This window comes from Camelus dromedarius, chromosome 9 (assembly GCF_036321535.1).
Source record: "Camelus dromedarius isolate mCamDro1 chromosome 9, mCamDro1.pat, whole genome shotgun sequence".
Classification (NCBI taxonomy): Eukaryota; Metazoa; Chordata; class Mammalia; order Artiodactyla; family Camelidae; genus Camelus; species Camelus dromedarius.
Window position 1 is genome coordinate 1,891,284 of NC_087444.1, and position 27,984 is coordinate 1,919,267.

A 27,984-nucleotide genomic window follows, 5' to 3' on the forward strand; every position below is an offset into this window, starting at 1 on the left:
AGTCTGAGGAAACCCTATGGCCGATGTTCTATTTATCATTGCTTGTCTCTTGCCATTTGGGAATTGGTATAAAAAGATTTCCTTAAAATATTCTTGGAGGGGTGAATCTGGAGCTTTAAAACATTTCCTTATGATTTTATTTTTACATTTCTCTGAATCTCTGGAGGAACATTTCTCTGAATTTTTAGAGGAACATCAATCGGTGATGAATTCAAGGAATCTTGACCCTCCTAACTGACTCTGCCCTACCTAGGGAGTCAACTGACCATTCACCTTGGTCTTAGCAGCGTTAAGGTCAAAGACTTCACTGCTATAGTAAATGACACCAAGTTCCTTCCCACTGGTTTTGTCTTGAAACACCTACCACGATGAGAGGGACACACAGTCGGTCAATCCCAAAGCTAATTCCTCCTTCCCCCAACAAGGACAGGATTCAGGATTCCCTGAGAGCCTCTGAAAATAATCTAATAAAACAACAGGGAAAAAATGGAAGTCTGAAATATAATGCAGAAATAAGTCTGCCCTCCCTGCTCTATATTTTGAATGCTCTGGAAAAATACTCAGGACTAAATTTGGGTTGGGGGTTGAGGGACAAGAGCTCATATAAACAGAAAAATATTTCTGAAACTACAGGCCATGACCTTCTAAAGGAGTCCTGGGAGAGATGCAAGGGGATTCCAGGGACCCTAGCCCTTCCTTCCCAGCGTCGTCCACAGCTCAGTGGCTAAGAAAGGGGAGACCCCAGGTGTGGGTATGTCCTGAGGTAAGGATGCTGCAGATGGCAAGTCTGAGAACACCGACAGGCATGTTTCCACTGTCCTTGAGCATTAAGCATCTGCTATCTGAATATGGGACTGTCCATGTCACTAACACACCACAGCCTCTCAGGATTCTTGCCTGCGTCACTTTCCCGCCAGCCCCTGCAGGGACATGTGTGTCCAGCTCCAAGTGCAACCTCCAGTGGGATCTTCCCTGTCCTGCAGGCAGAGCTGGACCTTGGAGAGGCTCCCTTCCGCAGGGCACCAAAGTGAGCTGTTCAGATATCTGTCCTAGACCCCGTCCTCCCAGTACATTGTGAAATCCTCAGGGCAGTCTTCAAGGGCAGAAACTAAGTCATGCTCATTTCTGCATCCTTGGACCTAGCACAGGGCTCGACATCTAGTAAGCAGTCAACAAGTTTTCTGAAAGATGAATAAAAGTTCTTCACAAAATGTGACTTAAGTAATGGTTACAGGGCCGTGTTGTTGTGCATTTCTGGCCAACAAGTGGCGGTGGTGGTCTAGTAAAGAGAACATGAACTTCACTATCAAGTTCTATTTGAACTTTAAAACACAGTCAAGAAAAACAAACAGATTCCAACTCACACTACCAAAACACATGGCAGGGGCTGCCCGGAGCGCGTGCTGGAGACAATTCCGAGGCCACGGCCGGGCTCTGCGAGAATCAAGGCCGCATCGCCACCCTCTGCTGTGTGTGCGCTGGGCGGAGCAGCCCCTGCGCCCTGTGGGGGAACCACACCAGGCAAACAGAAAGTAGGATGTTTTTATTAGCTTTTACACTTGCGCAAATGCAAATATGTAAAATGTAGGAAAAAAAAAAAAGAAAACTTCGGAGCATGCTCTCCCTCTCAGGGACAGATGATAGAGAGAAAAATCTTGACCAAATATTCTACTATCTTTTAGAGGCACAGAATTTTAAATGATTTTCATTCAGGCAATGAAGTGTGTTAGAACAGTCAGAAATTAAACTAGACAAACTGAAGGAACTCAGTATTTGCACACCGATTAATGTAGAAAAAAGTTTGCTTTTATTTTTTACATTCCTTGCCATATCTAATAAACAGATGGATTCCAAACGCTTTATTATTGTTTCTAACACTAATATATAACCAAAGCCTCACATAAATGTACTGTGTAAATTTATTTTCTCTCAACTTCTGCTTTTTATAATGGGCCTGAAATTGTTTTTGCTACTTAACAGTTCAGTAAGCCAGGACTTGGACACGTGTATGCCTATGGCAGTAGGATGCCAGAGTGCCTGCATGTCAGCACTTCATTAAACAGAACTAAATAATAAAGAAAATCACGGGAAGCCCAGCAGGTGCTGGTTTACAAAGTAGGCACCGTGCTTGCTTCGGCAGCACATACACTAAAACTGGAGCAAGACAGAGGAGAGAGGCGTGGCCCTGTGCAAGGATGGCGTACAAATCCGTGAAGTGTCCCATATAAAAAATAGGCGTAGCAAGAACCCAATTCCCGCGTGATCTGAGCACTGAATTAATCATCGCCATCTGCCAACTGCAGTTAGGCATCGCAATAGAAATGGCTGCTCACGTACCATCCTAAAGTTAGCAAACGTACTGATGTTCAGGTAGTGATTAAATTTAATTTGATGCTCTAAGCATCAAAGGATGGCATGTGGATTCTCCTGAGCTAGTACATTAACCTGAAGCTGGTCAGGAATTCTGAATGGGCGTACAGTGTCACTTTTCTAGCATGAACGAGAAGTCTGGTAAGGAGTAATTGCTAAGACATGGACGCCCAAAAATGCCACGCTTGGGTTACCAGGAACAGTGCTGTCAGCAGTAGTGACTGCCACTGGTGCCGCGTCCCAAGGAAAGACGGTAAGCATGTCCACGCATCCCCGGGTTAAGACTTGCTGCTCTCATCAAGAGATGCTGTGCGTAATTAATCATTCCCATTTTAAAGATGAAGAAATTGGTGCTCAGAGATAAGTAATTTATCCAAAGGCACATGGCTAGAAAGTGGCAGTGCGAAGCACAGGGTGAATGCCTATCTGTCCTTTTCTTTCTCCGCACCTTCCCACCCCGCCCCACCCTTAATCTTAATGTTGGCCCCAGGGCACGGGGCTGGGGCTGGGGAGCTGTTCTACGGGAGTTAAGAGGCAGGAACTATTTTGTTTCCGGAAAAGAGGGAAAGATAAAGAAGAAAGGAAGGGGCTGAGCTGTGAGCAGGATGACGGGAAGCCAGCACAAGCCGAGAGGTTGGTGAGACTCCACAGGACGGTCGGCACATATTTTTATGAACAGTGATGTCTACAGCGCCAGCTACAGTTGTTTGAACTGCTTTGATGTAAAGCCTCCGCTATCTCCTCTGCAAAACCTTTAATAATGCTCACTGTTCTCAGGAACACTACGGAACGCAGATGGTGTTGGTTGCTTTTCAAATCCAAGCGAATCCAGTGTATCTCAGACATGTCACATGCAGGACTGTAAACCCAGGCAGTGGAGAGTCCATGAGGACCCTGAGGCTCTGGCAGTCTGCAGAAACATGCCCTTCTCTGGGTCTCTACAAACTACGGAATTAACGGACGTGTGAGCTAATCATTCCTTGAGCTCCAGGGGCTCCAGCTGAGATGTGGATAAGACCAAATTACTCTCTAAGGAAACTAAATTCTGGTCACGGTAGGAAAACCTGGGGAATTCTGTGACGTCTGGCTTCCTCTGAAAGCGCTCACGGAAACAACCCCTGAAAGTCACCCCACCAGCCCCCTCTGCGTATTCTGGCCCCATCCAGCCAGGTTAGAACCTTAGGCAGGACGTTCTTGGAGGAACTTCAGCCTCGGCATTACACGGCCTGTCTTGAGGGAGCGAGAAGAAACAACGCACAGGTCCCAGGTGGGAGAACATGTCAGTCTGTGTCTGGGGAGCATTTTTCCTGAAAAAGCATTATCGTCTTTGATTAAATGCTCCACTATCTTTTAGAGGCACAGACTTTTAAATGCTTTTAATTCAAGCAACAAACTATGTCAGAACAGCCTAATGCGCAAGAGAGCAAATACAGTCTGCAGGGTTTGCACTCAAGTTCAGTATTTCGTTCATTCTCCTCCTCAAATCAGTGTCCCCTAAACCCTCTAACGAGTTTTCAGGATAAGACCTATGACCACAGAAGGCAGAAGGAACGTTGCTAAATCGCGCATACAGAATTCGCCCTGCTGTAGCTGTAAGTGTCCAAGATGGATAATATTTTCCTGAGGTCAATACTGAAGGGTTTAATTTCCTATTTTCTTCAGGCAGCATTAAAAGTACTTCAGTACAGTTGTCCTAACTGGAAAGGGACAAAGTTGCACTGCAGAGCAGAACACCTGGTAACAAATGTCTTATAGTTACACTCTACCCCTAAAATCCTTTAAGCACTTAACTAATAACCTGAAGAAAAAAGGAAAATAAAAAGTAAAAGAAAGAAAGAAGCAAAGACTAAGTTGTAAGAAGTCTGAACGAGGTTCCTTATTTAGATCAAGAATGATCCTGCTGCGGGGAGGGTACAGCTCAGTGGTAGAGCGTATGCTTAGCATGCACGAGGTTCTGGGTTCAAGCTCCAGTGTCTCCTCTAAAAGTAAACAAATACACCTAATTACCACCCCCCCAAAAAAAAACTAAAAAAAAAAAAAGTCCTGTTGACATTTCTTTACAAGTAAAGCAGAGTTGTGTGCCATGGAGGGATCAGGAATAGACTTGACCTCAGAATGAACCAAGTGCAAATTCTAACACGAAACATTTGATTTTGAAGTCACATAACCGATACTATCCCAGCCGCCTACGTCCCAGTAAGGAAGACACTGTAATGAGGCAACACCACACAAGCCGTCAGCAACTTCAAACCCTGAGACACCGAGCCACGGTGCTGGGAATCGGGGAGCACAAAGAAACAGAAAGGGAAGGAGGCAACAGCCACGCACTTCCAGGGCAGCAATCAACATCGCGTCCCGTTTGCCGCGGGGAATGTGAAGTCCACCCTCAACACGGGGAAATACTAACTGCCTTAGCTTTTTATACAGTCTCACTTTGTAGATGTAAAATGACTTCTTAAGAAAGCTCCTCATCTCTGAATGTCACACGGAAGGCACATCTGAAGCAGCTGTATTTAAAGAGAGTCCGACAGAATCACAGAGGCTTGGCTCCCCCGCCAGTGGGGAGGCACAAGCTGCCTGCCACGTAGCACGTCTCTAAAGGGCTTCCTACTTCTGACCAAAGTCTGGAAGGTCCTGAGCGACATCAAGGTCAGGGGCTTGGGCTCTGTTTCATGGTTCCGTCAAGCCCCAAACACCTGTGAAGTCAACAGCCACTGGTCATCTACTTCTCATTCTCAGTGAAACGGCTGTCGCCCACCATTCTGTCTCTGACTCATCCTTTGAAAATATTATCAGCAGTAAGTAGAGCCAAATGGGGAAAGTTGGGGGGGGGCTGCATTATAAAATATTCAGGTTTTGATTATAAATTTAAATATTCCAAAATTACCAGGAACTTGTAGACATAATTAAGATTCTCTGGCATTCGGGATGTTTGACCAGAAATAAGAAATCTGACTTATAATGACAAATTTCTCTATGAAAATGTGATCTGAAATAAGCAAAATGTGTGGTATATCCATACAATGGAGTATTATTTGACAATAAAAAGAATAAAGTATTGATACATACAACATAGATGAACCTTGAAAATATGTGAAATGAAAAAAGCCAGATACAGAAGCCCACATGTTTCATGATTACCTTTATATGAAATGCCCAAATGTCCCCAAAGCAGGCAGATGCAAAGAGATGGAAAGCAGCTGTCAGGGGCTGGGGGAGGGGGAAAGTGGGACAGATTGCTAATTGGTGTGGAGCTTCTTTCTGGAACAAGACGGTGGTGACGGTGGCACTACACTGTGAATGTACAGACATCACTGAAATGTACACTTCAAAATGGCTAAATGGTAAATGTTGTAGGTTTACTACACACCAAAAAAAAAAAAAGTGACTTGAACTTTCATACAGGATGAACCTGACCAAGTCTTGAGTTTCCAATCTCATCTGGAAAGACCTTCACGTGATTCTACAAGGAACTGGGTGCATTTAAGAAGGCTGAATGGTCGCATGGGTCCTCAGGACTCCAGATCTGAGACAGTCACACCAAAGGCACACACTAGCCAGCCAGCCAGCTTCAGACAGTGGCCTGTGTTTCCTGTGCATGCTTTTCATTTATTCAAACAGCATTAATTAAGTACCTATAAGGTGCCAGGCACCATGCCAAGTACTGGCAACAGAAACATGAGTAAGATACAGCCTGTTTTTCCCCAGTTTGCTCATCACAGTCCAGAGGGAAGACGGACACCCGAAGAGATGATTCTAACACAGCGCCAAGACTGCGCCACCTCCGGAACGAGCGGGGAGAGAAGACGCCCGGGGTCTGGGGGGTGGCAGCGGCTGGGCCGGGCCGGGCTGGGCCGGGCCCTCCACAGGGCAAAGTGGACCTAACTCCTCCACAGAAGCAGGCAACAGCTGTCAGTGGGATTAATTCTCTTGTTTCTCCCACTCCTCAATTTTCTGAACTGCTTAGATTGGCTGGATGACCACTAAGAGATACGTTAGAAGCAAAATTCATAAACAAGTATAAACTGGACTGGATGACCACCAAGATCCCTGCTGACCAGTCTCGGGATTCTGGCTTCATCACTGAACACTTTTCTTAAGACTTTCAGAATCTCCGCACCCACTTCCTATTTCATCTACTTTCTAAAGAAGTTTGCTAAATTCGTTTTTAAAGATCCATGTATTTCTTTAGTAAGCAATCCAGTAAAACACTTGAGAGTGCCTCTCAACAATAATCATTTCAAAAGAAAATGATGCTGAATAAAGCAAATCTATCAGGGAAGTCACGGCAGCCCCTCAGAATTTCATGAAGAGTCCAGAACTCTGTTGTGGAAGGTCCAGGCACGTACGTCCACGTCTTGGTGTATGTAGGTCTTTGGGAGTTTGTTGTCTTGCTCATAAGCCCAGATTCCAAAATCAGAACTAGCTTTGAACAAGCCATTATTCTTCATTACATATTAAATCTCCTCAAACCTTAGAAGAGATCAGAGCAATCCCATAGGATACTTGAAAAGGTTAAATAATTTGTACTTATGCTAAATATAACTCTTTGTAAACTCTAATGTGTGAGGAAATTTTTACTATTCTCTCAAAGAAAGATGACAAAAAGTTAAACTTTTCAGGCCATTATTTGGGGATAATATTCTATAATAACTTTGTTTCTTTCTTAACTAGAGAAACCTGATACAGTCAGAGTCACTATCAGATTCCACATCCTTAAGCAAACACACTTTTCAATCAGAGTTAACAAGTAGCAAAACTATATGGTTTTTGTTTCTTTTTCTATTAATTATCCACTTACCATGGAAGGTCCCCAGTTAGCAGTGAAAAATAAAGCATGATGTACAAAATGGATATGGTCCCTTTTAGGACAGTGAATGACCAGATGTTTCATGGAGATGAGGGGGTCTTAAATTAGCCTCAAGCTAAACTTCTTTATATCTATATACACACACACACAATTTTTAAATGTTACTTTCAATTTACAGTTATTACAAAATATTGGCTATTTTCCCCGTGTTGTATAATACATCCTTGAACCTTCTTACACCCAAAAGTTTGTGCCTCCTGCACCCCAACCCCTACTTTGCCCCTCCCCCCGCCCACTGGTCACCACTAGCTTGTTCTCTATAACTGTGAGTCTGTTTCTTTTTTATTGTATTCACTAGTTTGTTGTATTTTTTAGATTCCACATATAAGTGATATCATACAGTATTTACCTTTCTCTGACTTATTTCACTTAGCATAGTGCCCTCTAAGTCCATTCATGTTGTTGTTGCAAATGGCACAGTTTCATTCTTTTTTATGGCTGAGTAGTATTCCTCTGTGTGTGTGTGTGTGTGTGTGTGTGTGTGTGTGTATACACACCACATTTTCTTTATCCATTCAACTGCTAATGGACACGTAGGGTGCTTCCATATCTTGGCTGTTGTAAATAATGCTGTATGTAAATACAGCTGTCGTAAATAATGCTGCTATGAACATAGCCTCAAGCTAATCTTAAGAATGTCTTAACACCTAAGAGACTGCCTTTTAATTAATACTTTATGGTTTAAAATGGGACCCATAAAGTGAAATATGACTAATTACCATTGCATAATGATTGAGACCATGAACACTTGCACCAAACTCTCTGTGTTCAATTCCAGCTCCATTAATTCCTTAGCTGTGTCACCTTGGACTAACTGCTTGACCTCTCTGTGCTGCTGTTTCTTCATCTAAAAAACAGAATCACCGTGTCTACTTTTTAGCATTATTATGAGTAGTCAATAAGTTAACACTTGTAGAGCATTCGTAACATGCTTGCCCCAGAGTTACAGAAAACCGTGTACTAGTTACAGACAGGTCCTCAGCATGTTTCAGGAACTTTGCACACTCACAACCCGAGGCACAGGGGAATTTTTTCCTACAAAGATGGATCTCCCAGGCCTTCTCAACCCCTTTCCTTCTTCTAAAGTGCTCTCCATTCGTTACCGTGGAACCGACTCCTAGCAGTGCTATTTACAAACTGGACATACTGCTCTACGGCAATCTGGAAAATCTCAAGGGCAAACTGTATGCGACCACATGCAAACTCATCAAATTACACTTCTCAGTTCTGTTTAGAAAGAGGCAGAACTATGGGCTAACACACTTCATTTAACTATAGTTTCATATTTTCACCTGGGGTAAATTTTGTTCACCTCAGAAAAAATACCACACTCTTTTGGAAGACTTGATGTTATCAGTGCCCCGATGAGGAAGAAGGCAGCTCTTCCCAGCGGCGCTCCTGGCCGACGTCCAGCTGACCCTCCTCTCGCAGCATCTAGCACCTGCTGCCTAGTCCTAGGTTAAGTCTGTACACAGAGTATCTGAGAGGAGGGGGGCGGGGTTTGTCACTGCCTTAGCTCCTAGGCTAATACCTGGCACTTAGACAGAACCACGTGATATTTAATGATGAATAAATGAACGAACAAATGAATGAATCAATAAGCAAATTTTAAAACATAATTTAATTTCTTCCAAGATCTATGTTTTCTTCCAGGTTGGCCAGTGTCTCCTGTAACCCAGTCCTTTGGGTCATTCTGCCTTCTTTCCTAGATTACAGGCCGTCTGACCTGGTGGATAAGATCGGTGACTCAGAGCCAGCTGGGATCTCAGCTCCCCGTCTGCTGGCCGTAGGGCCTCGAGCACGCTCAGGCTCTCGGGGCATCAGTGTCACTGACTGTAACGCGGGGGCAATGCCTCCGCCTACTCCACCAGACGTCAAAGGATTAAGCATGTCATAGGCGCAGAACATGGAGGGCGGCGACTGGCACACAGTGAGTGCTCTGTAAGTGTTTTGCTATTATCACTTCCGCCATCTAAAACCATGGTGATTTTTCTCCACTCCCTTGGTCCCTACGGAAGGAAGATTTTATCTATATCGTCCTCCACTGAAGTTTAAAGTCAAAACAGTTCTTCTCACAGTCCCCTAAACATCAAACTGCTGGCCCCTTAGACCCAGCCCACTCCTTCTCCTAAACCGGCTTCTCCTGCCTGGCACACACACACGCCCCACTACGCTTCTCCTTTGCCACCACTCTCTTTCTTCCCTACCTGGCAACTCCACAAACTTCATCAGTTACTCTCCCAAAGCTCTTACTTGCATCGTTATCATGACCAGCAACCCTCCATGGCTCACTAAACTGGCTTCACCCAGACTTGGAGATACTTCAAAGTTCTCATATGATTTGGGAGAAGGGTAGAGAGCTGTTTGTTTTGAAATACGACATGTCCTGAATGAGACGTCCTGTTTCCACGTATTTGTTTACCCTGACACAAATCAGCTACTCTTGGGTTTGCTGCAGGCTTGTGAAGACCTCCACCAGATACAATACCAAAAAGGCGGAGACAGCTGCAAAGGTTGCCGTTTCCCTGGAGACGGGGTTTCATGGAAGGCTGAGAATCGCCACAGCAACCAGACTGCAAAAACAGTCCGTGGGCTTCAGCCATGGCTCTGGTGAAGCGATTTGCGCTCCGTGAAAAGGCTGGGGCACAGAGGTTGAAAAATGATCAAAGTAAACACTGCTCTTTGAGCACCATTTTGTTGTGCTGATCTCAAGGCATCAAGTCACAGCATCGAAGTCCTGTTATGAAAGGCGCACATCGGGGCCAAGGACTCGCGAGGCTGCACTGACTGCTCTGGTGCGAAGGTCTAGAGATAAACTCACCACATATTTTCCAAAACAACCATTTCCAATCTGCTCTAAGAGCAGACCAGGGTAAAGACGTATGCCATTATATCAAGTTACCCTGCCCAGGCTACAGCAGCTGTTGGTCCCAACCCTGGATTTGAAGGAGAGAGAGAGAAAAAAGAGAGAGAGAGAGAAGAGAAAAGGTGATTTTTTAAAATTAAATCTCAGACTTTATTCCATACTGATCTTACCTGCACCAATTCCTAAAAATTTAAGGAAAAAAAATTATCTAAAGCTTAATTAACTCTAAGTGAGAAATAACCTATTTTAGGGTGTCTGATCCACTACCATCAATCTAGGCTGTAATTTAAACAGCTAATGAGAAATTATAGTACATTATAACTGTACTACATAGAAGCAGCAACTGTGAAGGACAGCAACTTAGAAACACATTTAGTCACTTCACACTTAGGTCCACAAGTCCTGGGGCTGAGGAAGACGCTCAGATGTAAATGTGTCTTTGGGAACAGAAAGGGGGCGCTTCTGCTGGGCCCTGGGGGTGAACAGGGCAGAACAGGGGCAGGGAGGTGGGCAGCGAGAGCCTCAAGAGCAATGTCCAGGCAGGGGAGGCCATGTGGGTAGGTCTGGGGAACACTTAATTCAGCTGAGGAAATATGCAAAAGAACACAGAGGAATTAAGCTGGAAAGGTAGACTGGGGCCAGATCTCAATGGGCCGTGAAAGCCAAGCTTAGCTAATCAGTGAAGGCAACTGAAAGAACAGCGTGTAATGTAATTCACTGAGATGTGACCATGGCTTGCCTCCTGATAAACAACGCACATCGACTCCTGGCGTATCAAGTGTGACTTAATCACATTAGTAAGTTAATTTATCAAACCCACTTCAACCACCTCACTTACTTGCCCAACAGAATAGGTAGCAGTAATAAAGATTTTTTTAAAAGCCCCCTTCTGTATGGGATCCCATTCCGAGTCTCACACAGTGTCGTTATGAAGGGATTGCCAAGGAGTATCTCACAAGGGGAGAAAATTCAATCTTAATCCTCAACCCGAGACCTGCAGTTTGTTCCCTGGCTTTGTCCCCAGCTCACAGGCCCTCAATAAACACTTGCTCAGTTTGGGATATATCTTAACCATAAACAATGAATAAATCAGGAAACTATTGTGAGTTACCAGCCTTGAGCATTTTTAAAAGGAATAACTCATGGGGCCCGGTAATTCAGTCCTGGTTATAGTATTCTACACAAAAATCTTCAAATCTCACCCTTAGTTCTCGTGTGTGTAACACACGAACCAGATCCAGCCTTTTCTCTCTCCGTCTACTTTACTCCCCTACAGCGAAGACAGCGCTCCATTCTCCACCCTCGGGATGTCTCCTCCAGCCTAGAGACGCTCTCCTAAATCCTGGCAAGACCTGACAGCAAGTTCCCGCTGTTTCCAGCACTCACCTGGAACAAGCTTTGGTCATGATCTCTCCTACAGTATTCCTTTCAAAAGAGAAAGCAAGCTCACTGTTGGTAAGCACTTTCAGAATGAAAGCAGGATCTTCTCACTTACAGAAAGCAATTTACTGTTTGCCCTCGGGGAGAAGGAGTTAATCACCCTCGCCTGAGAAACAGAGAAATGTCACCTTCACTATAAACCACAGACATGGGTGCCTCCCAAGCTTGTCTTCCCCCTTGTGTTAAGATTCAGGACGTATCATTCATTTAAGAAAAAAAAAGAAAATTCTGTTTAAGTATCTTACACTGGGACTCAATTTCCCCGTAAATAAAGGGGCTAACCACAGCCTGCAGCTCTTTGAGCAACTGATGGAGTCAGTAACAGCCTTCAAGACAGAGCCTAGGAGAAGACATGGTTGATGGAAAAGAATGGGCTGACGTGCCTGAACGCAGGTCACACTGAATGATCTGTGCACTCGATTCAAAGGCAAGATTGACGAAAGTTTAGTTGAACCTGCCACAGTGAATACAAGAGAATAAAACAGAAGAGCTTTCTTGTTTCAAAAACTGGAAATATTCCAAAATGAATTTATCAAACTTCTCAGACCAATGGGAGCAGTTTTAGAGAATGTCATTCTTTTCTTCCCTTTTTCTTCCCACTTTAACTCTGGGTCAGTGTGTGCCCCATAGTCTTTCATGCTTGGCAGAAGCAAAACAAATCATGAAATACTCAAGGCTAATCCTAAAGGTAAATCAAGATTTACAGTGTCTTTTAAAATAGAAGTGTTGACAAGATAATAGTCCTGAGGCAAGTTAACTTATCTGGTTTTGCTAATTTCTTTCAGACATACTTTACAACGACAGAGCGGCATGATTTATACTGAATTACAGGAAGATTGGCTTATTTATTTTTTTCTTTTCTATCAAAATGTAGAGAGTCCAATAAATCAAACTATGATTTAAAAACAAAAGAGTCAATGCAAACATTATAACACTGTAAGGTTCTAAAAACACTATTTTGATAGGATAATCCCCTTTAATGAAGACACTGGTTGCTGCTCTTGGTTGAACCATATATCGTTAGGCTGAGAACAAGTCTCAGTCATTACAACTGGCTCATCTGGTGACTGGGAACCCTCCCAGGCCAATGGGCCACGTGCTAAGTGGGCCCCGTGAAGGCACAAGGCCAGCTTTGGGCCCGAGGTGTGAAGTTACAAAGCTCTCGCATTTACCCCACCTCCACTGTTTACTTCTTCATGCCACCTTTTTTTTTCTCTCAAGTACTCCGCGGGCTGTTCAAAAACAAAGGAGTGGGAGAGGGGCGAAATTAGAGCCAGTGGACTTGGTTACTGCAGGCAGTGCTGATAAAAATCTGAAAGAAGAGGATGAAACACAAAACGAAATTTGTGTACAATGAAATCACTGACCTTTCGTGATACACACGAAAGACTTTACACACAGACTACACCAAGTATTTACTGTAGAGATTGAAACTGAAGTCCAAGGAAGCAACGGCCTGTCCAAGTTCTACACCCGGTTATGCATCCCTGGGGCCAGAACCCAAATACCCGTCCTAGTGGCCAGCCACCTGTCCTGCCGGTGGAGCTACGTCTCTCCTGTTCTCCGTGACTGGAACAGAAGGGCTCCCTGGATCTTCAGCGTCCAGAGCCAGCCTTTTTCACCCCTGGAAAAGGACAAACATGAGGACTGCCTGGAAACGACGGCCCCCCCCGCACAGCACCGCGTGATCCGGCTCCTGACCAGCTAGCCCCGTCTCCCGTGGCGCTCTCCTCACCGCTCCGCTCCAGCCACACCGGCCTCCTCGCGCACCTCCAGCAAGCGCGTCTGAGCTTTCGGCCTTGGCACGAGCAGATCCTCCACCTGGCCTGCTCTTCCCCTGGGTCCGGGCACGATTCACCCCTTTTCATCGTTAATGTCCTGTTCAAGCACACCTCCTCCGCAGGCAAGCCTTCCCTGGCTGCCTGACGGCCTCCCTGACGGCCTTCCCTGCTGTCACCCGAACACCTGGGCGCCTTGTACCCAAAGCCAAGTCCGTGTTGCCCAGGCTGAAACTGCCTTCTTTACCGCCGTATCTCCAGTCCTAGAACAATGCCTGGACATGCCAAACACACATTTTTGGAATGAATAGATGAATGAAAGTATGAAAGACCAAGGAAGGATGAACCAGCCTATTGGGTGACTCCACAGCATGGCGCTGGGGCCTCCTTCCATTCACGTGTTTTTATAAAATTGAAGGGAAGGAAAAGGGCAGCTATAGACACAGAAAGTCACCAGAAAGCCTGCTGGCTCCTGTCTAAAGCACATCTCTGAGGCATTTCTGATAAAAGGTCATGGCCAGGGAAAAAAAAAAAATAGCCAACTTTTAGCCTAGTCGAGAGACACAAGAACTCAAGATCAAGCCATAATATATCTCAAAGTTCACCTGATCCTGCCAGCAGGAGCCCTGCAGTGCTGAATTTTGGGGCATCTGAATGATACATTGTTTTACTGAAATATTTTCCAAGATTCCTTTCCGAATTCAACTCCATGGTCTTTTTTTTTCCCCCTAAAGGGCAAAACACCAACCTGTTTCCAAGCTATTTGGTAATATTTTGGCACAGATAATCCAGAAAAGAAAGTTGTTTGTAGAGAGCAGAGCTATGGATAGTAACAGGACGCCCCGACCTGCCCCTCTTTCTACGAGCTTAACCTATAGATGGCAACCCACCTATTCACACGTAATTCTTACCCGATGGCCACTTTATTGCAGCTCAAAGACTTACTGCCAATATGATCACAGCTAACAAACTATATCAGGAGCAATGCTCAAGCCCACGGTCAAGGGGAGCAAGGAGGCTGAGACCACGTGAACAGGAGCAGGAGAAGGGGGACAAGTCACGATCCACTCTACCTTCGCTGCCTTTGGCGAATCCTCAAGGGGCGTCAGGCCTGCCAGACAGCAGGTGCTTAACAAACACTGACTTAATGACTAAACCAATGTTTAAACCTTGGGAGAGCCCACCTGCCCTCCAGCCCAGCTACAGGAGACGTGTGCTGCCAGGTCAGTCCTCAGCTCCACCAAGCTACTTCCCAGCTCATGACCTTGAGAACGTCTAACTTCTCTTGGCCTCAATGTCTACGTCTGCAAGCCAGCACCAACAGCTCCCTTGCAGGGGTGTTGATAAGACTGACTAGAAGCGGGTTTTCTCAATCCTCTGAGAAGGCGGTTTACCTGTGTTTGACTGGGGCTCCAGTCAGTGTGGTACTGTTACCTCCTGCCTGCAGGTTCTTGGGTTATTTTTCTTTTAAGGATAAAACTATATGCCTTTATTCAACACAAAATGAGTCATTAAGATAAAACAGTTTGTCCGTGTGCAGAAACATTATTATACATTCAGTTCTGAAGGTAGTTTTACACAGCCAATGACAGGGGCACTCTAAACGTGGGAGGAAGGGAGACAAGAGGGAAAGGAGCCGAAAGGCAGAGCTTCATCTGTCAAAGTGCTGAGGACTATGTGCACAACGACTTTAGTGAATAAGACCGACGTAAGGTCATTTCTTCCATTCTGACTTCTCCGGTGCTGGTGAAAGTCTCAAGGTATGATGCAGTGAGTCACAGAATTAAGATGAGTTTAAAAATAAAAAACAGGTCACAGTAGATAGGGCTAAAAGGTTTTACTTTCTACAGTTTCAGCTGTCATGTCCTCTGGATCTTTCACGGGTTCTAGAAATTTTGTGAATTCTCTAAGAACAAACCTGCTCTTCAACCAGTAGTTTATTCTCAGAGAACCAATTATCAGGTCCTTCCCAGCCCAGAACCTATCTCGTTATGCAACAGACAGACAGGTCCCTGGATTCTGAAGCAGGATGACAAACTGATCAAAGCTGCCTGTATGACCCCTAGCTTCCTAGTAAAGAACTGGTGGCTTTTCTGCCATCCCCAGCTTTCTCCTCAGCCTTTGGGATTCGGGTCTCGTCAAAGCCCAGGTCGGGAAGACAGCACAAGCAGCCCAAACGAGCTCGTCTCCCTCCTGTTCCAGCAAGGCCAAGCGGGCAGGCTCAAGCCCTGCTCTCCAGGCGTCATCGTAATTTGTGGGAATTTTGTTCAGAATCCAACAAACAGCCTTGAGAATACCACATTCACTTCACGCCTGACCCCAACACCACATCTGCTTAGGGGACCCCTAATTCCTGAACAGGAACACAGCCACCTGCCCTCCCATCCCGGAGTGCGCCTTCCAGAGAAACAGGAACACCCGAGGTGCTCAGGCCACACACTCCTTCCAGGGCAGCAAAGTCACTGGATGAGGTGAAGGGAGAGCTGGGGAGTCTGGGGACGGACATCTGTCTTTAGAGGTCTACCTAAACTGCCCCTTCCAGCCTCCGGTGTTAAGATTGTGCCAACTCATCCAGCCCTGAGGACCTACGTCCGTGCAGCTGGGCGCCCTTCTGCCACCACAAACACCAAGGCAAGGCCATCAGACACAGGCTTTCGCAGCTGCCAAGGTACTTGCTGTCCTAACACACTTCATACTCCGCCACTCGGCTCTATTTTATTTACCAGCCTCCTCCCCTAGTCTTGGAAAATTTTGCCCCAGCCTTCAGCCAAACCACATCCCTGTTTCAAACCTCTCCAAACTCTCACCTCGGAAAAGCCCTGCCAGCGAGCACACCTGGCTCCAATTACCCCGCGGCGCTCCCCCCACCCCGGCCCCGGGCCCTTCCAGCGAGCGGTGCCTTCGCACTTCCGTGGCCACCTCGGCCCAGCTGCAGCTGATTAAGGCTATTTGGTTAACTTTCCATCATGTGTGTTCAGGGAATAGTATGTGTCCACGTCTCGGTCCTTTCTGTTTACAGGTGTTGCTCCTTGCCGGGGTCCGCACAGCGCCTCGGGCTGCACCTTCCTCGCTGCCAACGACGCTCAGCGAGGGGGGAACGTTCGCGAAGGCTGCTGCCCGGGGCTGTCCAGCGGCCTGCTTCCAATTACGGGGGGGAGGGCTTTGCTCGAGCAAACTGAAATGATTAGTTCCTCTAATCTTCTGTGTTTCAATAAATAAAAGAGAAAGGGAGAAAGATTCTTTCTGTGTGCTCTGTTCTGATAAAACAGTAGAGGTCTTTGGAAAATCGTGAAGCTTCTACCGTGTGAGGCAAGTGAAGATCTAAGCAGTGAAACTCGAAAGCATTTTCCCAAGTGCTTGGAGGCCAGATTTGCCCCCAGATCTGCAAATCCCACTTAATCCAGGTTTAAAAACAACACGTAAGAAGACATCAGACCCCCGTGGCTCACACTGCGGCTGTGGGTGCGTCCTCGCCCACCGCCGCAGAGGGCTTCTTCAGCGGTGTTTCTAGTTTAACGATTCCAGAAACATTCTCAATTCTGCTTTTCAACTGGTATTTTTTTTTACTAAATGCAAGTTATGCTGTTTTTCATTTTGGGGGCCTGGACTAACTATTTAAAAAATATGCCCTTAATTATCAATGTAGACTCAAAAAAACCTTGAAAGAAATACTAAATCTCAATCTTCCCAACCTCTTCATACTGACAAAAGAAAAAACTGAGACTCACGTGGGTCTAGAGATTTGCTCAAGTTCAAATAAAAGGATCTGGTAAATGAAGGACCAATCGTTTATTGACTCACGATCCAACGGCTGTATTTTCTACAGTGTGAAGCCTGGATTAAGAAACATTACTTTATGACTGACCATATATACCAATATCAATAATCAGATTTTCCAGAAAATGTGAGAAATTTTCAAATAAGAAATTTCCAAATCAGTTCATTTAATAAAGCTAAGTAAGCTGTTGCAAATCAACATATTCCTTTGTTCACTCCAGCATTTATTTCACATCTTTTTATTGAATGCTTACGGTGTGCTGGGTCTGTTCTAATTACTGGGGACAGTGCACAAAATAAAACACCTCATGGATAGTGTACCGGAGGGGACGGACAATAAACACATTTAAATATAAATATCGGGTGGTTTACGAATTAATTTTTTAAAAAGCAAAACAGGGTTGGGGGCAAGTCAAGGGGGCTTGGTTATCATAAATGGGGTGGTCAGTGAAGGCCTCTCTGCAGAGGTGATGGCTGGGCAGGGACTGGAAGGAAGGAGGAAACAAGCCCTGTGAATGACCAGGAGAAGTGCTCCGAGCAAAGGCGGGAGGCGGGAACGCGCTTGGCACGTTGGAAGGACATCTGGGCCAACCGTTCAGCATCCAGAAGATGGGGAGGTGGTGGGAGAGGGAGTGAGAGGTCTGCGAGGGGTTGGGGGACTTTATTCTCAATGTAACGGGAAGCCACTGCAGGAAGCTGAGCTGGTGAATTCTGTGACTGGACTTAAGGTTTTTGAGGGATCATTCAGGCTGCTACGCGGAGAACAGATCTTATTAGCTAATAATGAAGCGAACGCTCACTGAGGCTTATTATATTCCCAGCACTGTTCTGAGCACCTGTTGCGTTTTAATTACTTAACTGTCACAGCAACCTACGAAGCAGATGCCATATTGTCCCCATGTGAAGAAAATGAGGCACAGAGGAGTTAAATAACTTGACCAGAGTCGGTTCCTAAACAGGGGAACTAAGCTTCCAACACAGGAACTCTAGTTGCAGATTCTGTCCTCAAACAACAGGGGCTAGGGGTCCACGGTGCCTCAGGTAAAGAGGTGACGGTGGCTCAGACCAAAGACGGTGGTGGGGATGCGGTGCAGGGGGAGGTGCAGGGGTTGGCGGGGGTGGGGGATTGTGCAGTCAAAGGTGGGCGGGTTCAGAATATATTTTTATAGTAGAATAAACAGGATAGGCTGTGACATCTGAGAAAACAGAAAGTCATGGATAATGCCAGGGTTTGGGGCCTTAGCAACTGGGTAGTGTCCTTTACAGAGAGGGAGAACGTGGCACTGAACAAAATGGGGACAGGAAGGCTGCACGGAACTCAAGACACCCTCCCAAGCTAAGGGAGAAGGAAGTCTCAGCTTCCTGGGGCTGCTGTAACTACTAAAAACTTGGTGCCTTAAAACAGCATGTATTCTCCTACAGTTCTGAAGTCCAGATGTCCAAAATCAGTATTGCTGAGCCAAAATCAAGATGTCAGCAGAGACAACAGAGTCTCGAGGAGAGAATCCTCTCCTTGCCTCTTCCAGCTGCCCAGAGCTGTTGGCATTCCGTGACCTGTGGCCCTGTCACTCCGATCTCTGTCTCTATGGTCACATTGCCTTCTCATCTTCGGTCTATCTTAAATCTCTATTTTATGAGAACTCATGTGATTGCATTCAGAGGACACCCAGACACTCCAGGAGGACCTTCTCACCTCAAGTTCTTCCATTAACCACACCTGCAAAGACTTTGTCTACAGAACATTCACATAGTAACAGTCACAGGTTTGGGGATTAGGATGGGGGCATATCTTCGGGAGCCATTATTCAGCCTACCATTGTCAGGAATACATATAATAAAAAAAGTAATAAAATCCACGGCTGTGGGCAAAGAGTTGGCAAAATTTACTCCTCTTTCACATGAGACTTTGATCTTCTGTTAACTCTCTTAACTCTATAACCTGGTAATTAAAACAATATGTCAACCATAACAAAAGGTGATTTCTCTTACCTATAGGAGGAGACATCTGGAGGCTTCCTGAGAGCAAGGACTCCTGTAAACCAGGCACGCCCTTCACGGCACCATGGAAACTATTGCTATAGAGGAAACTATTGCTATAGAGCATAGTTGCCTATTAGCTCCTGGAAGGAATGAGGCTTCTAAACCACGGAGACCTCCTGGCATTGGAGCCACCAGCTGGAAAGCTCTGGATGGCTGCGTGAACTGATGTGCAGACGGTCACAGGCACCCAGAGGACGGTCACAGGCACCCAGAAGGCGGCCACGCCACCCTGCTCCCAGCTCTGGTCCCACACTACACCCTGTGGTGGACTGAAGCCACCGGGGGCCTGTCTTAGTCTCTTGGGTCCGAGTGTTTATCTGAACCCAAGAAGACCCCCTGGGTGTTTGCTGCACATGCAATACAAATATCATTTCAGTTTAATTGTTTCCATTTCTTCCTCCACCAAACCCTTTCACACAATTACCAGCAGGAAAAGGAGGAGAGCAGATGTTCCATCTGGCCACCCTCTGGTGGTCTCACTCATAAGCAGTAAAATGGCTAAAAGGGGCAAAGGGAAAGGAAAACTTGGAAAACACAAATTAATAAATTCACGAAAACGGAGCCGTTTCCTCAGGGGGGAGGAGTGAGCAGCACCTTAGCTGACTACGTCATGCTTCCTGCGCTCTGCCTCCAAGAGGCCTGTCCTGCAGCCGTCCCAACCCACACCTCTGCTGGAAGTGTGCAAGTGGGCTCATTACTCAGAGCCAAGATAAAGGATAAATCTTCATGAGCACCATAAGCATGAGTCATAACAAATAGGAAACACATGTAGGACGTACACACAGTAACAGCACCAAGCCAGGGGGGTGCTTAGGAAACGCGTGTGAGGACACGCGACAGAAAGGACCAGCAACACCCCTTGCACACTGCTCCAAAAACGCCCCCAAAGGGGGAGAAACCTCACCGCAAGCCAGGGTCCCTGTCACCCTGGTCTCTAGCAAGCAGAGGCCGTTCCCTGTTGGCAGTAGGCCTTCAAAAACCTTTCAAAAGGGAGGAGAACCGAATCAAGAAAAGTAAGTCGGAGCAGGCTTCAGAGGATTTTATGATTTGGGAAATTTGAACAGCTTCCAGCTAAAACACTGGGAATTAGATATTAACGGCATTAAAACTGAGCAAAAAAGATCTTTTCAGAGAAATACTTGTGCACAGTGGTAGCATTACCATTTCACTTAGAGTCTCACTATCATAGCAACCAGCGGTTAAAAGGGAAAAAAAGAGTGGACTCCTCAACCCACCCGCACTAAAGCAGGAAGCAAAACTAAACGGCAGCCGTGCCCCGCACACACACAGCACGACCCCAGCCGGCGGCGCGCCCTCCCCCCAAGGCCTCCCGGCTCAGTGCAGGCAGAGCCTTCAGGCAGCTGCGCCAGGCGGCGACCTGGGGGCGTTCAGAGCAGGACGGAGGGAAACTGGCCCCCGCCGTCCTCTGGGGCAGATGACGGGGGCAAAATGCCCAGGCCTCACTGGGAATTGAGCTGTTTGGCTGCCTTTGATTTTGGAAGGCGGCACAGTGACCCTAAATGCCCACGTGTCTCACACCAAAGCGCGTATGTCCGCGTTCTGATGCACCTCGGGCTCCCTTCAACTTCAGCCTTCTCCTTTACCTTCAGAAACCACTGATTCCCAAGGAAAGCCTGGCCTGCGTGTCGACCTCCCTGAGGCTGAGAGGAGCAGGAGAGAAATTGTGAAGCGTTGTGTCCAACTTCACTAAACTTTCCAGTTACCTGAGACTTCCAGAAAAGCCAGGGCGCGTTAGGAGCTCTTCTGAGCTAGAGCTCGCACACGACTGCCGCCTCACAGGAAGTCCAGCTGTGGACCAGCAAACACAGGGCTGGGGACGAGAGCTGTGACCCCCCACTTCCCTCTGTCTTTCACTTCTCAGTCCCCTCAGCAGCTGCCATCTGTCCTTTCTCCTCTGCCCCTCGCTGCGGGCACGTGCGCTCACATCCCTGGCAGGGAGGCCTTGTGGCAGGCTCACCTCTTGAGATACGAACGCAGCTTCCATGTGAATCAGTGCATAGGTCTGAGTGCCTGCCCTGTGGCAAGCCCAGCGCCAGGCACAGGAAACCCACAGCCCCATCAGCCACTTGCTGTAGCCAGTTCAAAAATAATCAGATGAGTGTGCACCTGTATCAACAAACAGAAATTAAACTTTAATGTGCACAATGTCCTATTTGGGCTCCAGGCATGAATTAGGCTGTGACAGTGATCCTGGGTCCTGTAACTGGCTCTCCTTGGCTCACAGACACAGCCACATCTAATCTAGCCTCTCTTCAAGAGAAGCCAGGTCATACCTGCAATCTGCCTCTCTCCCACCAAGGGACGTAAAAATTCTAGAGTCAAGTCTACGGGCGCTGTAGTGCCAGTGGAAAATGCCAAAAATAGAAGGCACTGTTGTGGGGTGTTTGGGACGAGAATCCAGATAACGCCAGATGGTTGCGGGCAAAGCACTGCACACAGGAGCCAGAAGCACAGCCATGCTGCCTCGTGTTGGCATTCCAAGTCAGGAGTGCACTCGGAGTGAAATCCCGGCAGAATGCTAGAAAACAGTGACAAACGTGTAAAAAGAAATTCACTTCTTAAAAATTAATCTCATTCTTTTAGTTTAAAAGGGCCATGGAGTATCTGGGCGCTGACATTTTGGCATTTCAGACGAGGCCAAGGAGCTTCAGGGCAAGGGCTGTTTCGGTGAACCAGCCAGCTCAGAGGTGCCCTGGCCGCCCAGAAAGGAAGGCACGGAGCACACAGCCGCGAGGGAGCCAGAGCAGCAGGTCCTCCAAATGCAGACTCAGACTCCTGTAACTTTAAGACCAGACCCTCATAAATGGATTGCTTCTGCTGGACATCATGCTCTAAGTAAACAGACTCTTCTGGCCGACACACAACTTCCTGTAGGGTTCTGGTGGGTAAAGCTTGAAAAGGCTGCCAGATCCAATGACCAGCAGCTTTTGAGCTGACTTAGAAAACAAGCTACAAAGACTTGAGTCCAGAGTAAACAAAGGAAAAGCCACATTAAACAGGGAACAAATTACTATACAGGCAGGGATATTTTAAGCACTCACTGTGCAAAAAAATAAAAATAAAATAATCAAGTTATTAAGCATTTAATGATACAGGGTAGAGTAAAATGTCCTCCTTCAATTGGAGGAATCAAGGCTAATTAATTCCAGCAGTATTAAGAACTGGCTGAGAATCACCGCCCTACATCATGAGGACAGATCGTGCTCGATGGCACAACTTCAAACCTGGCTCAGATCAAATGAGCTGCCCGAGGGAGTAGCACAGAGTCAGAAAGCATTTCCAGCTTTCACCCAGCGGAGGGAAAGGACTAACCGGTTTACTAGCACAGGCTGAAAATCCGTAAGAGTGAAGAAAACCGTAGCAAAAACTCAGAAAGGGGCTGAGGAAAGACTGAAACAGAGATCTGGAGAAGATACAGTAAACTGCAGAACCATGAGGCTAATTAGGAAAGTAAGGCAAAGCAGGAATAGAGAACGGAGGTGGCCGTGAAGAGGGGCCTGGGGACAAACACCAAGTCCACTGATGTAAGGAATCAAGGAAAGGGGAGTCGCCTGAGGAGCCCCACAGCGCTGCTGTAAGTCACACCCTCAGCACCACGCAAACACTCAGTGTCAGTGCACGAGCGTCCAGCTCGGTCCCTACCCCCAAGAAGTCCACTCACCAGCCAAGTGTGCAAGAGTAACACGCACGATTCAGCAGCAAAAATTACAAGAAATCACACAGCCCCATACTCGGTGGGGGGGAGCGCAGACTGTGGTGGGGGAGAGGGCGTTCAGAGCAACACTTAGAGAAGGAGATGGTGGGTGAAGGAGTCAGGAAAGGGCTTGCAGGAGAGTGAAGACCTACACGGGGGCTTCAGACATGGCCGGGATCGAGAGAGTTAAGAAGGAAGTTCAGGTGGAATCGAGAAAAAGCTGTGGGGCGACGGATCCAGCTGAAGGGTCCGGCTGAGGCTCAGGAACCTGCACTTCAGCGCCTCCAAGGCTTTCGGATGCAGGAGCTTCTCATGCCACACACGCTGGTCCTGAGCACTAGGTCCAGATCCCTGCTGGCGCGGCCCTTCCCGCCTCATCCTCTGCCTCCGGGCCCCAGCCCACCCCGCCGCTGTCCCCGTCACTGCCCCCATCCTCCGTTCCGGGGCTCGGCAAGCTTTATCTGTCTGCAAATGGCCAGACTAAATATTTGGGTCTTTGTTAGTCTCAGTTACCCTTCTCAATCTTCCACTGTAGGGAGGGAGCGGCCACACACAACATGTAAACAAATGGGCAAGGCTAGGTGCCAATAAAACTTACTTACCCCCTCCAGAAAAACCCTTTATTTACAAAAACAGCCATCAGATTGATGAATGGAATGTGGTGCAGCCATGCACTGGAATACTATTCAGGAATGAAAAGGAATGAAGTAACAAGTACGCGCCACTGCACGGAGGAACCTCACCTGCATTACGCTAAGTGAAACAAGCCCGTCATAGAGGCACACAGGCTGTATGAGGCCATTGATTAAAGATGTCCGGAATATTCAACTCTATAGAGAAAAGTAGAGTAGTGGTTGCCTGGGGCAGGGGTGGGAGCCTGGGGAATGCGGAGTGCCTGCAAGTGGACACAAAGTCTCCTTCTGAGGCGCTAAAGATGCTCTAAAATTACAATACAATTTAAAATCAAACGTTCTAAAATTACATTGTGGTGACAGCTGCACATCTCTATAAACGTACTGAAAACCATCGACTTGTATGCTTTAAACAGGTGAACTCTACGGTATGTAAATCATACGCAAACAAAGAAACAGGCAACAGCAGGATTTGGCCCGAAGGCCACCGTCTGCCGCTCCCTGACCGCACACCGGCCACGCCAGCACCGGGACGGACCTTCCTGCACACGCGGTGCCCCCCCGACCCCGGGTGTGCTGAGGCCTCCCTCCTCTCCTGCTCAGCAGCTTCTGCTTGACTTCCAAGCCCTTCATCCAGTGCTCCCTTCTGGGAATCCTTCCCTCGCCTACAGAGGGAATCACCACTCCCTCTGCTGGGCTCCTGCAAACTTCTGTGAATTTTATAACAAATAATGGTCATATTATGTGTCAACACTGCATTAAATTTATTGTCCCTCAACCGCCAATAAATGCTGAAGACATAAGGCTGAGAAGGAATCCAGCAGAGTGTCCACCTCATACGCGGTGGGGTCTCAATGAGTAACTCACTGAATAAGTCTGACATGAATGGACAAATGAACCAATTAGAGGAGCATTATTTAGGGAAAATAAGTTTTATGAAGCGGTGCACAAGCTGGACTCAAAGAGCCGGGGTCCATGCTGCAGGCGCCAGTCCCAGGAGACTGGCTAAGGGGCTGCAGGCTGAGTGGAGAGGCGCATGGAAACTCGGCAAGTTCCAGAGAACGTCAGTGAAACTCAGTGACTGACCCAGCGCAGTCTGAGGGAACGGGTAAATCCATGACGGCTCAGGAGTCCCAAGACAGATGGCAGTGATGCCACCGATGGGACGGGGAAGCTGGCCTGATAAACCGGCATGGGGGAGGGGAAGACGCTTAGGAAGGCTCTCACAGTTGGCTTTAGAGATCATGCAACGAGCGCACAGCTGGTTGTTTTCTGGGTGCCAGGCACACATGCCAGCCCTAAGGGCCACAGAGCCCTCTCTCGATCCTCAGGGGACCCGCTAAAGAACTGCTATCTCCCCCCACTGTCCCGACGAGTAAACTGGGGCTCAGAGAACCGGGCAGCTCACCCAGAGGCACATGCTTGGGAAGTGACGCGGCTGAGAACAGCGGGGAGACCCCAGCCGGCAGCCGCTCCCCTACCGCACCGCTCAGGTGCCTGGGAGCCCAAGGCAGGGCTCAGGGGCCCTTGGGAGACCCTGCCAGAGCTTCCCCCGAGAAGCCTGGACAGAGCTTTGGGAGTTGTTGGCATCGACACAACCATCCAAATCCTAAGATCAGATGAGCCACCTCGGGAAGAGCAGCGGGGAAAGCGAGGCCCAAGGACTACGCTTCACGCGAGGCTCCCCGAGGGGGAGGAGAGGGCCGCGGGGAAAGGAGCAAGAGGACCCGGCCAAGCCACGTCTTGACACCCACAGAGACAGGCCAGAAAGGCAGGCACGGGGGAAAAGCTGCGGACAGGTAAGGGTGCGGAAAGGCGCGGTGCCAGGAAGGCTCTGCGGCAGGGGGGCTCCCTGGGCACCAGGCCAGCGCTGCACCAACGTCCTGCTGATGGTGTTAAGCCGCTGCCTCACTCCCCGGCCCTGCCAGGTGGTCAGGACCAGGTTGTCTCAGGGAACCTTTCGGGTCCCAGCGTCCCATAAGTTGGTCAACAGGGCAACACCAGGGGCTCCTCAGAGACAAGTTCAGGAGAGCAGAAGTCAGGCTGCCGAGAGGAAAGAGGGAGGCAGGACGCACAGACTCGCTCGTTCGAGGAGTGGACAGGCAAGGAGAAGAGAAGCAAGCTGGTGCGGCGAGGCGATCAGCAGGGCCGAGTTCATAAGTGGCCTCCTCACTGTGCGAGAAAGTAAAATAATTAAACATGTGTCCAATTTCCACAGAAATATTTAGAGAACATGGGGTGGGGGTAATGCTTGAGTAATACAATAAACACTTCTGCAGAATTGGAGTATTTAAATCAGAGGTATTAGCAAGTAAATTGACATTCTCACACAAAATGTCAAGACAAACCGTGGAAACAAGAAAATGCAAGACGGGTGTCTGGACGCTCTGCAGCACACACAGACGGGCGCTGGCCCTCGGCACACCTGGGTCTCAGGTCTGCGGACCTGCCCCTTGCTGTGGCCTCCTGCTTTTCTAAACACTCTCCCACAAGTTCAGAGAGCAAGAAAGTCGCACTTTCAAACGTGCAGGGCAGGCGCTCCCACAGAAACGTTTTATGCTAACAAGATTTTTGCAAAATCATGCACTTTTTTAAAAAGTCAAGAGAAGTCACCATGGCAACAATAGCATGCTGTTGGTTGTAACCCTAACCTCCATAAAGACAAACAGGTTGGAAAACGCTGCTTTTGGACAAACTTTAGGAGTCAAGGCAGCCTTCCTCTCCACACTGAAGACGCAGTGACAAAGCGGCTTGCTCAAGCTGTCAGCTCTCGGCCAGCAGAGGACGTCACCCAGCATGACCTCGTGCTAAAATGCAGAGTCCGACCGGGCTAAGCCCTCTGTGGGGCAGCGGCCGTGCTCCCCTCGGGCAGCGTCACAGCGCCCGGACGTTACTGTGGCAGACGGCAGGGCTTAAGCCACGCGCCCTGGCAGTGTGTCGGTAGGAACGTTGTAACTTCTTTGCCGCTTCTCATGTCCTAATTTGTATGCTAAACCCTGGTGTTTACTACTGTCACTGATTTCCGCTTTCACTTTTTCTAAAATTCCAAGGCTGGGTGTTTGGAGGGCTCTTCCTTGAGCGTCAGCTGTAGTTTCAGACCGAACATGTCACCCCAGGGAGCTAGCAACCACCGGCGACCAGTGTGGCCAGCTCCGCCCGGCCTGCACTGTGCTGCTGGCCCCACCCCGGCTCTCTGTCCAGTCCGGGCCTGGCGCCTTCACGCGGCCCAGCGGACTGTCATCATTTAAATACACTGAGTATCTTCAAGCCAAGGGGTAACTTGCTTTAATGATGTGACTGTCGACTTCATTTAGGGCCTCCAGCCCTCCTCGAGGGTCAGATTCAGTTGCCTTTCACGCTAATGAAATGATTTCCACAGCAACACTCAAATGAATGGGTGAAGCGGGGAGGTGGGGAGAGAGGGAAACGGAGAGAGAAGAGGAGGAAGGGAGACGGGGCACAAGGAGAGGGCGAGAGAGGCAGAAGGAGGAAGGATAAAGACGGGAGATGAATGCCTTTTGAGTAAAGTGACCCTTGTCATCACTGATTATCTGCTGTAAGTCTGTGACAAAATGGCCCGTTCAGAGGCAGCCTCACCTGCCAGGCTGGGGTGATTTCCAAAACAACTCCCATTTAAACAAACACCAGGCAGTGTTTCCACGTGGAAGGTGCTTGTTCAGGGAAGGCACGTCACCCGCACAGGGCGTCTGTGTGTGAGGGGTTTCCCCTGACGCTCGCCTAGCCCTCACTACATACAAGATCTCTGGGGCGTAAACAGCCTGGAGTTGGTTTGGGTTTTTTTCCACCACGTACACAGGCCCAGCACTGGGGAATCGTTCAGGAGCAGCAGCAGAGGGGCGAATGCCCCAGACTAGAGAAGGAAGTGTGCCAGTATTCTTCCGATAATTTTGCTCTTGGGTGTGCACTCTCCAAAATGCCAGTCTTGAAATTCTGTATCAGCTCTTCCAGCGGTGATGGGTGAAGGGAAGAGACACACCCCCCGCCCCCCACCCTCGCACTCTTCCTTCTAGACGTAGTAACTGAGGGGGAAAAAGCAAGCAGCTGCCCACCTACTCATACAGTGGAAACAGAGGAAAGACTACACACAGACAGGTGAGGCGGCAGGTAGTGGGGAATCTCCAGAAGGTTTAATCCCTGAACTGCCAGATTCCTCAAAGGAAGCAAAACAGACGGCAATCAGACGGCAAAGTCCACACACTGAAGCGCCTGCGTTTCATTCAGAGCAGGAAGCGTCCCCTTCATGTTCCTGTTCTCCCTCATCACACGGTTCAAGCACGTCTGGTTACAAGTCGTGGATTCCGGGCAGAAGACAGGTGAGTCACTTTTGTGAAGGCAGATGAGAGCTTGGTCGGGGGGCCGGGGGGGAGGGGAAAGGGTGGGGGTGGGAGGGAAGGGAAATGATCAACTGTGAAAAATAGATGGGTGGTGGCATTCAGCATAGGATTAACAGCCACACAGAGTACAAGGGTTCCTGA

At 47.9% G+C, this 27,984-nt stretch overlaps 1 protein-coding gene and 1 non-coding gene across 7 annotated transcripts in view; one reads left to right on the forward strand and one right to left on the reverse strand.

Moving 5' to 3' along the window:
* TGFBR3 (transforming growth factor beta receptor 3) overlaps positions 1-27,984 on the reverse strand; it is a 182,393-nt gene that overhangs the window by 75,753 nt on the left and 78,656 nt on the right. The window lies entirely within an intron of this gene.
* On the forward strand, positions 2,125-2,230 carry LOC116155064 (U6 spliceosomal RNA). Its single transcript, XR_004139093.1, has one exon. It is a non-coding gene; the product is annotated as a U6 spliceosomal RNA (small nuclear RNA).